Consider the following 12,482-nt stretch of genomic DNA (forward strand, 5'->3'; position numbering starts at 1 on the left):
GTGAACTTGGTGTATCACTGTACTCATTTTGAAGACAGATTTTATACTGAAGAATACTGTGTGATAGATGAAGTAAAAATATTTAGCTTAACTCAGAATAGTAGAAATATGCAGAACATTAGACTTCATAAAGAGGAAAACTAGGACTCCCCGTGCTTTGCTGAAAGTCTTGAAGTACGTAATTTGCAGAATCAGGACTGGAATCTGGGCCTCCTAACTTCCAATCCAGGGTTATCTTTCTCAACTCTGAAAAGTTGATAATACCCTAAGACTAAAACAATATTTTCGAAATTTAAAGAAAATTCTGTTTTTATTATAGAATATATATTTTTTCAGTGACCAAGTTCTTTAACAGAGAAGAAAATAATATGACTACTTAAGGCAAAATCATTCATTCAGTCTTGGGTAACTTATTACTTGTGTGCAAGTACTGGCTTGTTTACCTGGGATTTAACATATTTCATGGAATTTTTGCTGATTGATTTTAAAACTTGGAATGTGTTTTATTTCTTAAGTATTATGGAAATAAGAGTATGCTACCCAAGGAGAAGATCTGTACATGTTATTAATATCTGGATATAAACCATAAGACAGCTTATTCTCAGTAATACACTCAAAGCATTTTTTCTTATGATCATATGCCATCTTCACTGCACAAATTTGCCATTTTAGATGAGATTTTTGTCACAGCTTTCTCATCTGCCTTAAAACTTAATTTTCTTTGTTAAACAAATTAGATTAAAATTAGGAAAGAAGCTTACGGAAAGAATGTCATACTTACAGTAAACAAGGTAGAGAATGGTAACTGAATAATCTCTTTTGGTTTGTTGTAATTTTGAGGAAAACGTCAGTTTTTAAATCTGGAATTTAAGTAACAGCAACTGAGGGAAAATGCTACATCCCCCTGCAAAATTCTGACCCTTCTTATCCTCAAGATTGAGTCTGTACCCCACTTTGAAAGTATAGGGAGGGGATGGAAGATGGAAGTTTTGTGCTTGGTTGGGAATCTGAAGATCGACACAACTGTGACTGTTAACCCTTGGCTCCTTCCTCTTCCCTAGACCTTAGCTCCTGTAGTGCTTGGAGTGTGTAGGGGTAGTAAAAGTCCTCTCTCTCACCCTACCACCCATCCAGGCCTTGGGGGCTAGAAAGGGCTATACTATGGTAGGTACTATTATATTAAATAAATGTACATTTATTCAAAGGAGCTCATATTTAGGTATAGGAATTAGAAACAAAGACCATGTTTTGAGGCCTTTTTTTTTTTCCAGGATAAATTTTTATTTTCTTAATCTGGCTTTTGTTTGAAAAAAATAAACAACTTCAGCAAGCCAGTGACCATCAGATTATTTTGAAACTTATTTTAAAACCATAAAAAAAATATATTTTTGAAACTTGTTTTAAAGCCTTAAAAATATTATATACAGATTAACAACAAAAAAAATCCTTATTATATGGTATATGGAGATGGGCCAACGACAGGAGGGAGATTAAATACATGCATGACAGCAAGCCTATCTATAACCACCTTCTTGTTTGATGATGTTGCACACTTCATGAAAAATTACCCATAATCACTAAGTTTGGATGATTGTAACTTTTATTGAGCTATAGTTCACAAATCATATAATTCACTATTTTATTTTATTTTTATTTTTTAAAATTATGTTGTTTGCGAATAAAGACTTTTGTTTTTGGCCGTGCCGCATGGCTTATGGGATTTTAGTTCCCCGACCAGGGATCGAACCTGGGCCCTCGGCAGTGAGAACACGGAGTCCTAACCACTGGACCACCAGGGAATTCCCATAATTCACTATTTTAAAATGTACAGTTCAGTAGTAGTTACATGAGACTGTGTAACCATCACCACTATCTAGTTCTAGAACATTTTCCATCACCCCATAAGGAAACACATGCTCATAAGCAGTCTCTTCCTATTCTCCCCTCTCCCTAAACCCTGGCAACCACAGTATCTACTTTGTGTCTCCAGGGATTTGCTCATTTAGTACATTTCATAGAAATGGAATCATACTATATGTGGACTTTTGTATTTGGCTTCTTTCACTTAGCATAGTATTTTCAAGGTTCATCCATGTTGTAGCATGTATTTGTGTGTCATTTCTTTTTATGGCTGAGTAATATTCCATTGTATGGCTGTATCACACTTACCCATTTATTGTTGGACATTTGGATTGTTTTTGCCTTTTGACTGTCATGATTAATGCTGCTGTGAACACTTATGTACGAGTTTTTGTGTGAACATATATGTACTTCCAGTTCTCTTGAGTATATATACCTAGAAATGGGACTCCTGGGCCATATGGTGACTATGTTTAATTTTTTGAGGGAAGCATGGAATTTTTTTTTTTTCTTCTGGTTTTCCCAATGAGCTTTATTTGGGCAGACCTGGGGATGGGGAGGGCCTGCATTTAAATGAAGGTGTAGTGCCTCTTGGTGGTGAAGTGTGGCTTGTGCTGGTGACAGAGGACCCGGTGGGGCAGCGGGAACTTGATCTTGGAGTCGTGGAACTGCTCGGCTGCTGCTCGGCGGCACTTGTTGGCTGCGATCTCCTCTACCTCCATGATCTGGATCCAGTGGGCCTGGGCAAGGCGCCGGGTGCCCATGTCTCGGTAGCACTGGGTGGTGGTGCCGGCTGTGGTCAGGTCCCGGTACTGCCGGTACATGTTGTGGGGGCCTCTGCAGGAGTCATAGTGCAGCCAGACGCGGAAGTTCTTCAGCCTTGGGAGATTTCTTGAACACCTGTCCACAGTAGACAGTTTCCCCTGAAGACTTCTTCATCTTCTTCAGCTGAGACACAAAGTACCAGAAGTGGGACTTGGCAGCATGATTAGGTGCAAAGATTTGCATGGGACAGAGGGGCGGTGTGGGCCGTTTGGCAGGCAGCACCCCACCACCTTGTACTCTCGAAGCGTGCCCGAGGCCTTCATGGCGCTCCATTTGCACTCGCCGCCACCCTCGAAAAGGCGGGAAGCATGGAATTTTAACTGGTTTTTAAAAATTCATTGAACTACTGTTTCACTCAAAGCCAATTTTTATATCACGTATAATCTTTATCCCATTGTGCTTTATATATAAGTTGTTTTTTTAAGAAAAGCCAATTTATTTTTATATAATTATTGAGACGGTATTTATCTGTATTGCTCCCTCTATGACGTATGGTGTAGAACGTTCTTAATTTGGGCTTCAATAATTAAATCCATTGAATAGTGGCCCAGTTAGATCTCTACTTTATATTGAAAACTCTCGTGCAATGCCTAAAATTGATAGCAGTCTACACGTATTCAGTTTTCTAGAAAGGGCTGACCTACTAGCTTGATCCTTCATTTTTTTATTTTCCAATTCTTATCAGGATGTCTGGCAATCAGGTTAGGTACTCAGTACATATTTGCTTGAGAGGTGATTGAGCTGTAACTTAAAGGTGATTTCTCTTCTGAAACTGAACATAGATTGTAATTATTTATGAGTATCTACAACGTGCCAGATACTATTGGGTTGCCCAAAAAGTTCGTTTGGTGTTTTCCGTAAGACGGCTCTAGTAGCGCTTAGTTGTCTTCAACTTCATTTGAAACAATTTTGTTCGATTGTATTGTGACAGCTGTCATATCAGCATGCATTTAAAAAAAAAAATCAAAATTGGTGAATTTTTGTGTAGCCATTTTAATATTGAAGATGGAAGAAAAAAGGCAACATTTTCGGCATATTATGCTTTATTATTTCAAGAAAGGTAAAAACGCAACTGAAATGCAAAAAAAGATTTGTGCGGTGTATGGAGAAGGTGCTGTGACTGATTGAATGTGTCAGAAGTGGTTTGTGATGTTTCATGCTGGAGATTTCTCGCTGGACAATGCTTCACGGTCGGGTAGACCAGTTGAAGTTGATAGCCATCAAATCGGGACATTAACTGAGAACAATCAACGTTATACCGCACGGGAGGTAGCCGACATACTCAAAATATCCAAATCAAGCGTTGAAAATCATTTGCACCAGCTTGGTTACGTTAATCGCTTTGATGTTTGGGTTCCACACAAGTTAAGCGAAAAAAACCTTGTTGACCGTATTTCCACATGCGATTCTCTACTTAAATGTAACGAAAACATTCTGTTTTTAAAACAAATTGTGACGGGCAATGAAAAGTGGATACTGTACAGTAAAGTGGAACGGAAGAGGTCGTGGGGCAAGCGAAATACACCACCACCAACCACACCAAAGGCCGGTCTTCATTCAAAGAAGGTGATGTTGTGTACATGGTGGGATTGGAAAGAAGTCCTCTGTTATGAGCTCCTTCCAGAAAACAAAACGATTAATTCCAACAAGTACTTCTTCCAGTTGACCAACTGAAAGCAACACTCGAGGAAAAGCGTCCGGAATTAGTCAACAGAAAACGCGTAATCTTCCATGAAGATAACACAAGACCGCACGTTTCTTTGATGACCAGGCAAAAACTGTTACAGTTTGGCTGGGAAGTTCTGATTCATCAGCCATATTCACCAGACATTGCACCTTTGGATTTCCATTTATTTCGGTCTTTACAAAATTCTCTTAATGGAAAAAATTTCAATTCTCTGGAAGACTGTAAAAGGCACTTGGAACAGTTCTTTGCTCAAAAATATAAAAAGTTTTGAGAAGATGGAATTAATGAAGTTGCCTGAAAAATGGCAGAAGGTAGTGGAACAAAACAGTGAATATGTTGTTCAATAAAGTTCTTGGTGAAAATGGAAAATGTGCCTTTTTTTTAAACTTAAAAACCGAAGGAACTTTTTGGCCAACCCAGTATTTTGGGTGTTGGGGTTATAGCAGTGACGAAAGCAAAGACCCTGTCCTAATGGAGTTTTCATTTCAGTGGCTAATAGGCAAACTAGTAAATAATGTTGAATGTTTATTAGTGCTATGGAGAAAAATAAAGCAAGAAAAGAGGGTTAGGCAATGTGTAGGGAGGATAGAGGAAGGATGTTATTTTATATCAGGTGGTCAGGGAAGTCTTCAGTGAGATGAAATTTGAGCAGAGACCTGAGGGGAAATGAGGTGAACCAACTTAGTATGTTTGAGGAAAGAGCCAGGAGACCTGTGTGGCTGGAGTGGAAAATAGATAAAATTGGAGGTTTAAGGGGGCAGCAGTTAGGTCACTTAGTACATTGAGGATTATTGTAAGAACTTTGGCTTTTACTAGGGTGAGATGGGAAGCCATTGGAAGGATTTGAGCAGAAGAGTTTCATGATTTGGCTTTACTTTTTTTTTTTTTTAAAAACATAATTGACCTTACAACACTGTGTTAGTTCCAGGTGCACAACATAGTGATTCAGTATTTCTGTACATTACAAAATAGTTACCATCTGTCACCATACAAAATTATTACAACATTATTGACTATATTCCTCATGCTGTACATTTCATCCCTATGACTCATTTATTTTGTAACTGGGAGTCTGTACTTCTTAATCTCCCTTACCTATTGTGCTCATCCCCCCACCTACCACCTGTTTATTCTCTGTATCTATGAGTCTGTTTTTGTTTCGTTATGTTTGTTCATTTATTTGGTCTTTTAGATTCCGCATATTTGTCTCTCTGACTTATTTCACTTAGCATAGTACCCTCTAGGTCCATCCATGTTGCCTCAAATGGCAAGATTTCATATTTTTTATGGCTGAGTAATATTCCATTTTATTTATATATTTGTGTGTGATACACACATTATATGTGTAATATATACACACACATACCCCACATCTTTATCAATTCATCTATCAATGGACATTCAGGTTGCTTCTATATCTTGGCTATTGTAAATAATGCTGCAGTGAACATAGGGGTGCATAGATCTTTTCGAATTAGTGTTTTTAATTTTCAGAAAAATTCCCAGAAGTGGAATTGCCAGTTAGTATGGTAGTTCAATTTTTTAAATTTAATTTTAATTCTATTGATAAGGGGTTAAAATTCAAAATATACAAAGAACTCATATAGCTCAATTAAAAAAAAAAAATAACCGGTTTTTTTAAAATGGACAGAGGACCTGAATACACATTTTTCCAAAGAAGACATACAGATGGCCAACAGACACATGAAAAGATGTTCAGTAACACTCATCAATGAAATGCAAATCAAAAGCACAATAAGATATCACCTCACACCTGTCAGAATGGCCATTATCAAAAAGACAACAAATAACAAGTGTTGAAGAGGGTATGGAGGAAAGGGAGCCCTTGTACCCTGTTGGTGGGAGTGTAAATTGGTGCAGCTACTATGGAAAACAGTATGGAGATTCCTCAAAATACTAAAAATTGAACTATCATATGACTTCATTTTTTTAAGGGAGTGACTCAGGCTGAGAATAGGGGGTGGGAGGGGTTAGGGCAGAAGCAGAGAGACCAATTAGGAGGTTATAATTATTCCTTGCCTGTTAAAGAAGTGGAGTTAGCATGGATTTCTAAGAAGCAAGACAAAACAAAAAACCACCCCTAGAACCTCCTGATATTTACAGTTTATCTTGATCATTATTCTTACTCTTAAAGAGGTTTCAAGATTTGACATGGCTTACAAATTTTTCTAAGTGTAGATTGTATTTTTGAGAGCCTCTTTTGTTTTTTGTGGGGTTTTTGGGGGTTTTGGGGGGTTTTTTGGCCATGCCACGTGGCTTATGGGATCTTAGTTCCCCAGCCAGGGATTGAACCCCAGCCCTCAGCAGCGAAAGCATGGAGTCTTAACCACTGGACCACCAGGGAATTCCCTGAGAGCTGTTTTAGATTTACAGATAGTACAGGGTTCCCATGTACACCCTCACCCACTTTCCCCTATTATTAAGTTCTTATATTCTTATGGTACATTTGTTACTAGTAATTAACTGATACACTGTAGTCAACTGAAATCTGTAGTCAACTGAAATCTGTAGTTTATTCAAATTTCCTTAGTTTTTACTTAATGTCTTTTTTGGTCTCTCCAGGGATACCCCTTTACATTTGTTTATCTTGTCTCAGTAGATTACTCTTTGCCATCACAATTTCTCAGACTTTTCTTGTTTCTGATGACCTTTATATTTTTGAGCAGTGCTGGTCAAGTATTTTGTAGAATGCCCTTCTCTTGGAATTTGCCTGATGTTTTTTTTCTCATAATCAGACTGGAGTTATGGGTTCTCCAGAGGGAGATCATAGAGGTAAAGTGTTACTTTCATTACATCATATTAAGGGTATATCTTATCAATGTGATTTATCACTGTTGATTTTGATTTTTACCACCTGGCTGAGGTAGTGTTTGTCAGGTTTCTGCACTGTAAAGTTACTCTTTTTTTTGTTTGTTTTTTTCCTCCTTTCAATACTATCCTCTTTGGAAGGAAGTTGCTATGTGCAGCCCATTAAGGAGTGGGGAGTTATGGTCCACCTCCTTCAATGTAGAGTTGCTACGTAAATTATTTAGAATTCTTCAAGGGAGATTTGTGTTTCCTCCTCTATTTATTTATTAATCATTTAATTTTATCAGTATGGACTCACAGATATATACTACTAAGTTTTTTTTGCTCAAAATGTTCCAGTTTTGGTCATTGGGAGCTCTTTCAATTTGCCTCTTTGTCCCTGTGACATATCCCCATAAGTGTAAGGTTTTTCCCCCTCTCTCTTTCTGTTTGTTTGGTCAGGAAGAAAATGCAAAGATGCTCAACATCATTAGGTAACTGAAAATCAAAACCACAATGAGATACCACTTCACACCTACTAGGATGGGTATTATAATAAAAGTAAAGACATGGCAATAACAAGTATTGGTAAAGATGTTGAGAAACTGTAACCCATTAAACATTGTTGGTGGGAATGTAGAATGGTACAGCCAGTTTGGTTGGCCATTCCTCAAAATGTGAAACATGGAGTTATCATAAGACCCAGCAATTCCACTCCTAGGTATATACCCAAGAGAATTAAAAATATACATCCACACAAAAACTTGTATGTGCATGTTCATCACAGCATAATTCATAATAGCCAAAAAGTGGAAACAACCAGTGTCCATCAGTTGATGAATGGCTAAACAAAATATGGTATATCTATACAATGGAATGTTATTCAGCCGTGAAATGAAGTACTGATATATCCATGTTTGTAACATGGATGACCATTGAAAACATTATGCTAAGTGAAAGAAGCCAGTCACAAAAGCCTGCATATAATATAATATGATTCCATTTATATGAAATGTTGCGAATGGGCAAATGCATAGAGACAGAAAAATTAGTGATTGCCAGGGGCTGGGTAGAGGAGGATATATGGGGTGTGATGCTAATGGGTACAGGTTTATTTTTGAGGCAGTGAAGTGTTCTAAAATTAGGTTATGTTGATGGTTGCACAACCCTGAGTATTCTAAAAGAGCTCTGATTTGTACACTTTAAAAGGGTGACCTTTATGGTATGTGAATTATATATCATTTAAAAAAATTTAGAACAAAACAAAAATGAGATACCTAGGGATTTATACTTGTAAGAATCATACACTAAACACTACAAAAGATTGCTGACAGGAATTAAAGACCCAAATAAATAGATATACTCATGGATTAGAAGACTCAATACTCTTACGATGGTAGTTTTCCCCGGTTGATGTATAGAGTCATTGCAGTGTTTTTGTAGAAATTGACCGGCTGACTCTAAAATTTATATGGGAATACCTGGCATAGACAAAATAATTTTGAAAAAGAACAAAATTAGAAAATCTGTACAACCTGACTCATTTATCAGACTGTGTGTTATTGGCCTAAGAACAGACATTGATCAATGTAACACAGTAGTTAAGAACAGAACCACAAATATATGGCTAGTTGACTTTTTTGGACATAGGTTCAGATAGGTTCAATAGGTAAAGATTCAGTAGATAAAGAATAATCTTTTTGATAAGTAGTACTGGGATAATTGCATATCCAAATTAAAAAAAAAAAAAGAATCCCAAGCCTTACATCACACCATGTACAAAAAATGAATTCCAAATGAATCATAGACCTAAGTGGAAAAATTAATACTATAAAACTTCTAGAAGAAAACATAAGAAGAAATCTATGAGATGTTGGATTAGGCAAAGATTTCTTAGCTACAACATCAAAAGTACAATTCATAAAATAAAAAATTATTTTGCTCTTCTAAATACATTGTTAGGAGAATGAAAGCCACAGATTGGGAGAAAATGTTTACAAAATATGTATCTGTCCAAGGATTTGGTTCCAGAGTATATAGGCAACTCCTAAAACTCATTAATAAGAAAACAAACAACCCAATAAAATATGGGCAAAATATTTGAGTGGATACTTTACCAAAGAAGATTTCTGCATGGTAGATAAACAAATGTTGCTCAACATTGTTAGTTATTAAGGAAATGCTTATTAAAACCACAGTGAGATACCACTGCACACCAATTAGAATAGCTCAAATTTTTTAAAAGAAAAGGAAAAGAAACAACTTACAAACTTAAAATACTTGGTGCCAGTGAGGATGCAGAGTAACCAGACCAGACGTACATTATTGGTGGGAATGCAAAGAGGTATAGCCACTTTGGAAAACAAGCAGTTTCTCTAAAGTTAACATATTACCATATAACTCAGCCGTCCCCCTCCTAAGTTATTTACTCAAGTGAAATGAAAACTTATGTTCAGACTAAACCTTAGGCATGTGTTTATAGCAGCTTTATTCATAATTGCCAAAACAGGAAAGAACCCAAAGGTCCTTCGACTGATGAACGGATTTAAAACAACCATCAGCCTTTGGTACATCTATATAATGGAGTGCTACTCCACAATAAAAAATAATGAATTACTGGAAGTGGGCACGCTCCACGCCTTGAGGGCATTGGTCTTTTCCCACCTGCCTTGCGCCGCTGTGGGAGATTCTGAGAGTCAAGAGGAAGTCATCTGGGACATCGCCAGGCAGCTCGTCCAAGTAGCAGACAGGATGGAGTGCGGCGTCCAGCCAGGGCTGGTGGGCAACCTGGCCGCGCAGTTTATGAATGGGAGCCTGTCAGAGGAGGACAGGTGTATCTATTTGTTCAACAGATACAAAGGTTTGGTTAATGCAAGATGAGTAAGCTCTTCATCGTTCATGAACAGATCTGCGGTACGACATGGTGCACATAGTTAACAATACTGTATTGTATACTTTAAGTGGGTGGATCTCATGTTAAGTGCTCTTACCACAATTAAATTAATTGGTTAGAACTTCGGCCTGGAAGAAAACATTCACAATACATCTATCTGACCAAAGAAAATGTGGATCCAGACTGTATTTATTTATTTATTTTTAAACATTTTATTATTTTTTAAAAATTTTTATTTATTTTTTGGCTGCATTGGGTCTTTGTTGCTGTGCGTGGGCTTTAGTTGCGGCGAGTGGGGGCTACTCTTCGTTGCGGTGCGCGGGCCTTTCATTGTGGTGGCTTCTCTTGTTGCAGAGCACGGGCTCTAGGTGCGTGGGCTTCAGTAGTTGTGGCGCGTGGGCTTCAGTGGTTGTGGCGCACGGGCTCAGTAGTTGTGGCTCGTGGGCTCTAGAGCACAGGCTCAGTAGTCGTGGCGCATGGCCTTAGTTGCTCTGCGGCATGTGGGATCTTCCCGGACCAGGGATTGAACCCATGTCCCCTGCATTAGCAGGAGGATTCTTAACCAGTGCCCCACCAGGGAAGTCCCAGACTGTATTTTAAAAACTTTTTACAACCCAGTAAGATGGCTAACAACCCAATTTTTTTTAAAGGGCAAAATCTTTGAACAAACTTCACAAGAGAAGCTACAAGAATAGTCTATAAGCATATAAGAAGATGCTCCTCATCATTTGTTATTAGGGAAATGCAAATTAAACCACAGTGAGATACCACTTAACCTACCTAGAATAGCTAAAATTAAGAAGACTGAAAAGATCATGTGGTGACAAGGATGTAAAGCAAAACGGAATGTTGATTAATTACTGATGCTAATGTAAAATGGTACGTGCACCTACCTTATCACCCAGTAATTCCATTCCTAGATGTTTAACTTAGAGAAATGAAAGTATATGTCCACAAAAGACTCGTATACAAAATGTTCGTAGTACATTTATTCATAGTAGCTTCTAACTAGAAACAATCCAAATGTTCATCAGTAAGTGAATGGATAAACATAATTGTGATAAATTCATATAATTCAATGAAAAGGAATGACCTACTTATGTATGCAACAACATGGATGTATCTCAGAAACATTATGCTGAAATGAAAAAAAGCCAGACACAAAAGAGTACAGACTGTATGATTCCGTTTATATGAAATTCTAGGACAAGCAAGCCTAAATTTTCATAACATTAGGTTTCTCAGTGGTTGTCTGGGGCCAGGGGTGAGATGAAAAAGATATTGACTGCAAAGGGGCATGAGAAGCCTTCTGTTGTGATGGAAATGTTCTGCAAGTTGGTTGGGATTATGGTTATACTGGTGTGTACATTTATCGAAAAATGTGTACACATTGAACTGTACACTTAAAATGGGTGCACTTTACTGTATGTAACTTACACCTTAATAAGTTGATTTATAAAGTTTAAAATAGATTTAAAATTAATCCTAAAATTGAATCTTCAAACTAAAACAATCATTTACTTAACTTTCGCATCAGTATTCTAACTGTATATACTTAATGGGACATGATCTTGAGACAGAAAGTACTGTGACGAAATACTTAACTTTACTTGATGGTTTTGTTTTTGAAAGAGGTTGTGTTACAGTATTTTCGGATAGAGCTAATGAGTAAATATGTTGATGTATCAATAGTTGTGAACTGGGATTCTGACTGTAGGAAAAGGGAAATACATGTGAAATGGAGGAAGGTGAGGAATACTACATTGGATTTGAGTTAGAGTTGTCATTATGAACTCATGTTTTTAAAAAGACATGTATTTCCTAGCTTTGTCCACTTAAAGGGCCTAGAAGCAGTGACACCTCAGGCATTGAATACACCTGACACCCAGATCTTGGTTTCAAAATGCCATTGCCCACTAAAAAACTCCGAGTAGAAATGGTTGATTTCAGGTGTGGTACAGGGTTAAAAAACCAAGGTGAACTTGAAGCATCTTGTGCTAGGAGGTAAGAATGTGTCTGAGCACCAAGGAGGATATGTCAAAAGGAAACAAGATTGAAGGGACACTATAAATTAAATATGAAGAGTCTACAATGATATTTTTTTTAAGCACAACGTATACACATTAAAAAACATATTAGTATATATTTTATATATTATATTTAAGTATGTATATAGATAAGAGAGAGAGAAAAGGGGAAAAAATCTAATTTTTATTTTATAGAAGAATGCTAACTTTTAAATATGGAAGGTAGTGTAATTAGAAGACTACTGTTTCTAATCTTCAGTGCAGTAATTGAAATGAAGATCATGAATGCAGGGTGTCTGAAACCATTAGCTGTTGGGACAAGATACTGACACTGTCTTAAGTAACACCTCACAATTGCATACTTATTTCAAAGAGAAGAAAT

At 37.1% G+C, this 12,482-nt stretch overlaps 1 protein-coding gene and 1 pseudogene across 4 annotated transcripts in view; one reads left to right on the top strand and one right to left on the bottom strand.

Moving 5' to 3' along the window:
• Positions 1-12,482, top strand: part of QSER1 (glutamine and serine rich 1) — a 75,830-nt gene that overhangs the window by 19,580 nt on the left and 43,768 nt on the right. The gene's annotated exons all lie outside the window — the stretch shown is intronic.
• On the bottom strand, positions 2,430-2,948 carry LOC133099066 (large ribosomal subunit protein eL20-like; annotated as a pseudogene).

Source organism: Eubalaena glacialis, chromosome 10 (genome assembly GCF_028564815.1).
Source record: "Eubalaena glacialis isolate mEubGla1 chromosome 10, mEubGla1.1.hap2.+ XY, whole genome shotgun sequence".
In the NCBI taxonomy this organism is placed as follows: Eukaryota; Metazoa; Chordata; class Mammalia; order Artiodactyla; family Balaenidae; genus Eubalaena; species Eubalaena glacialis.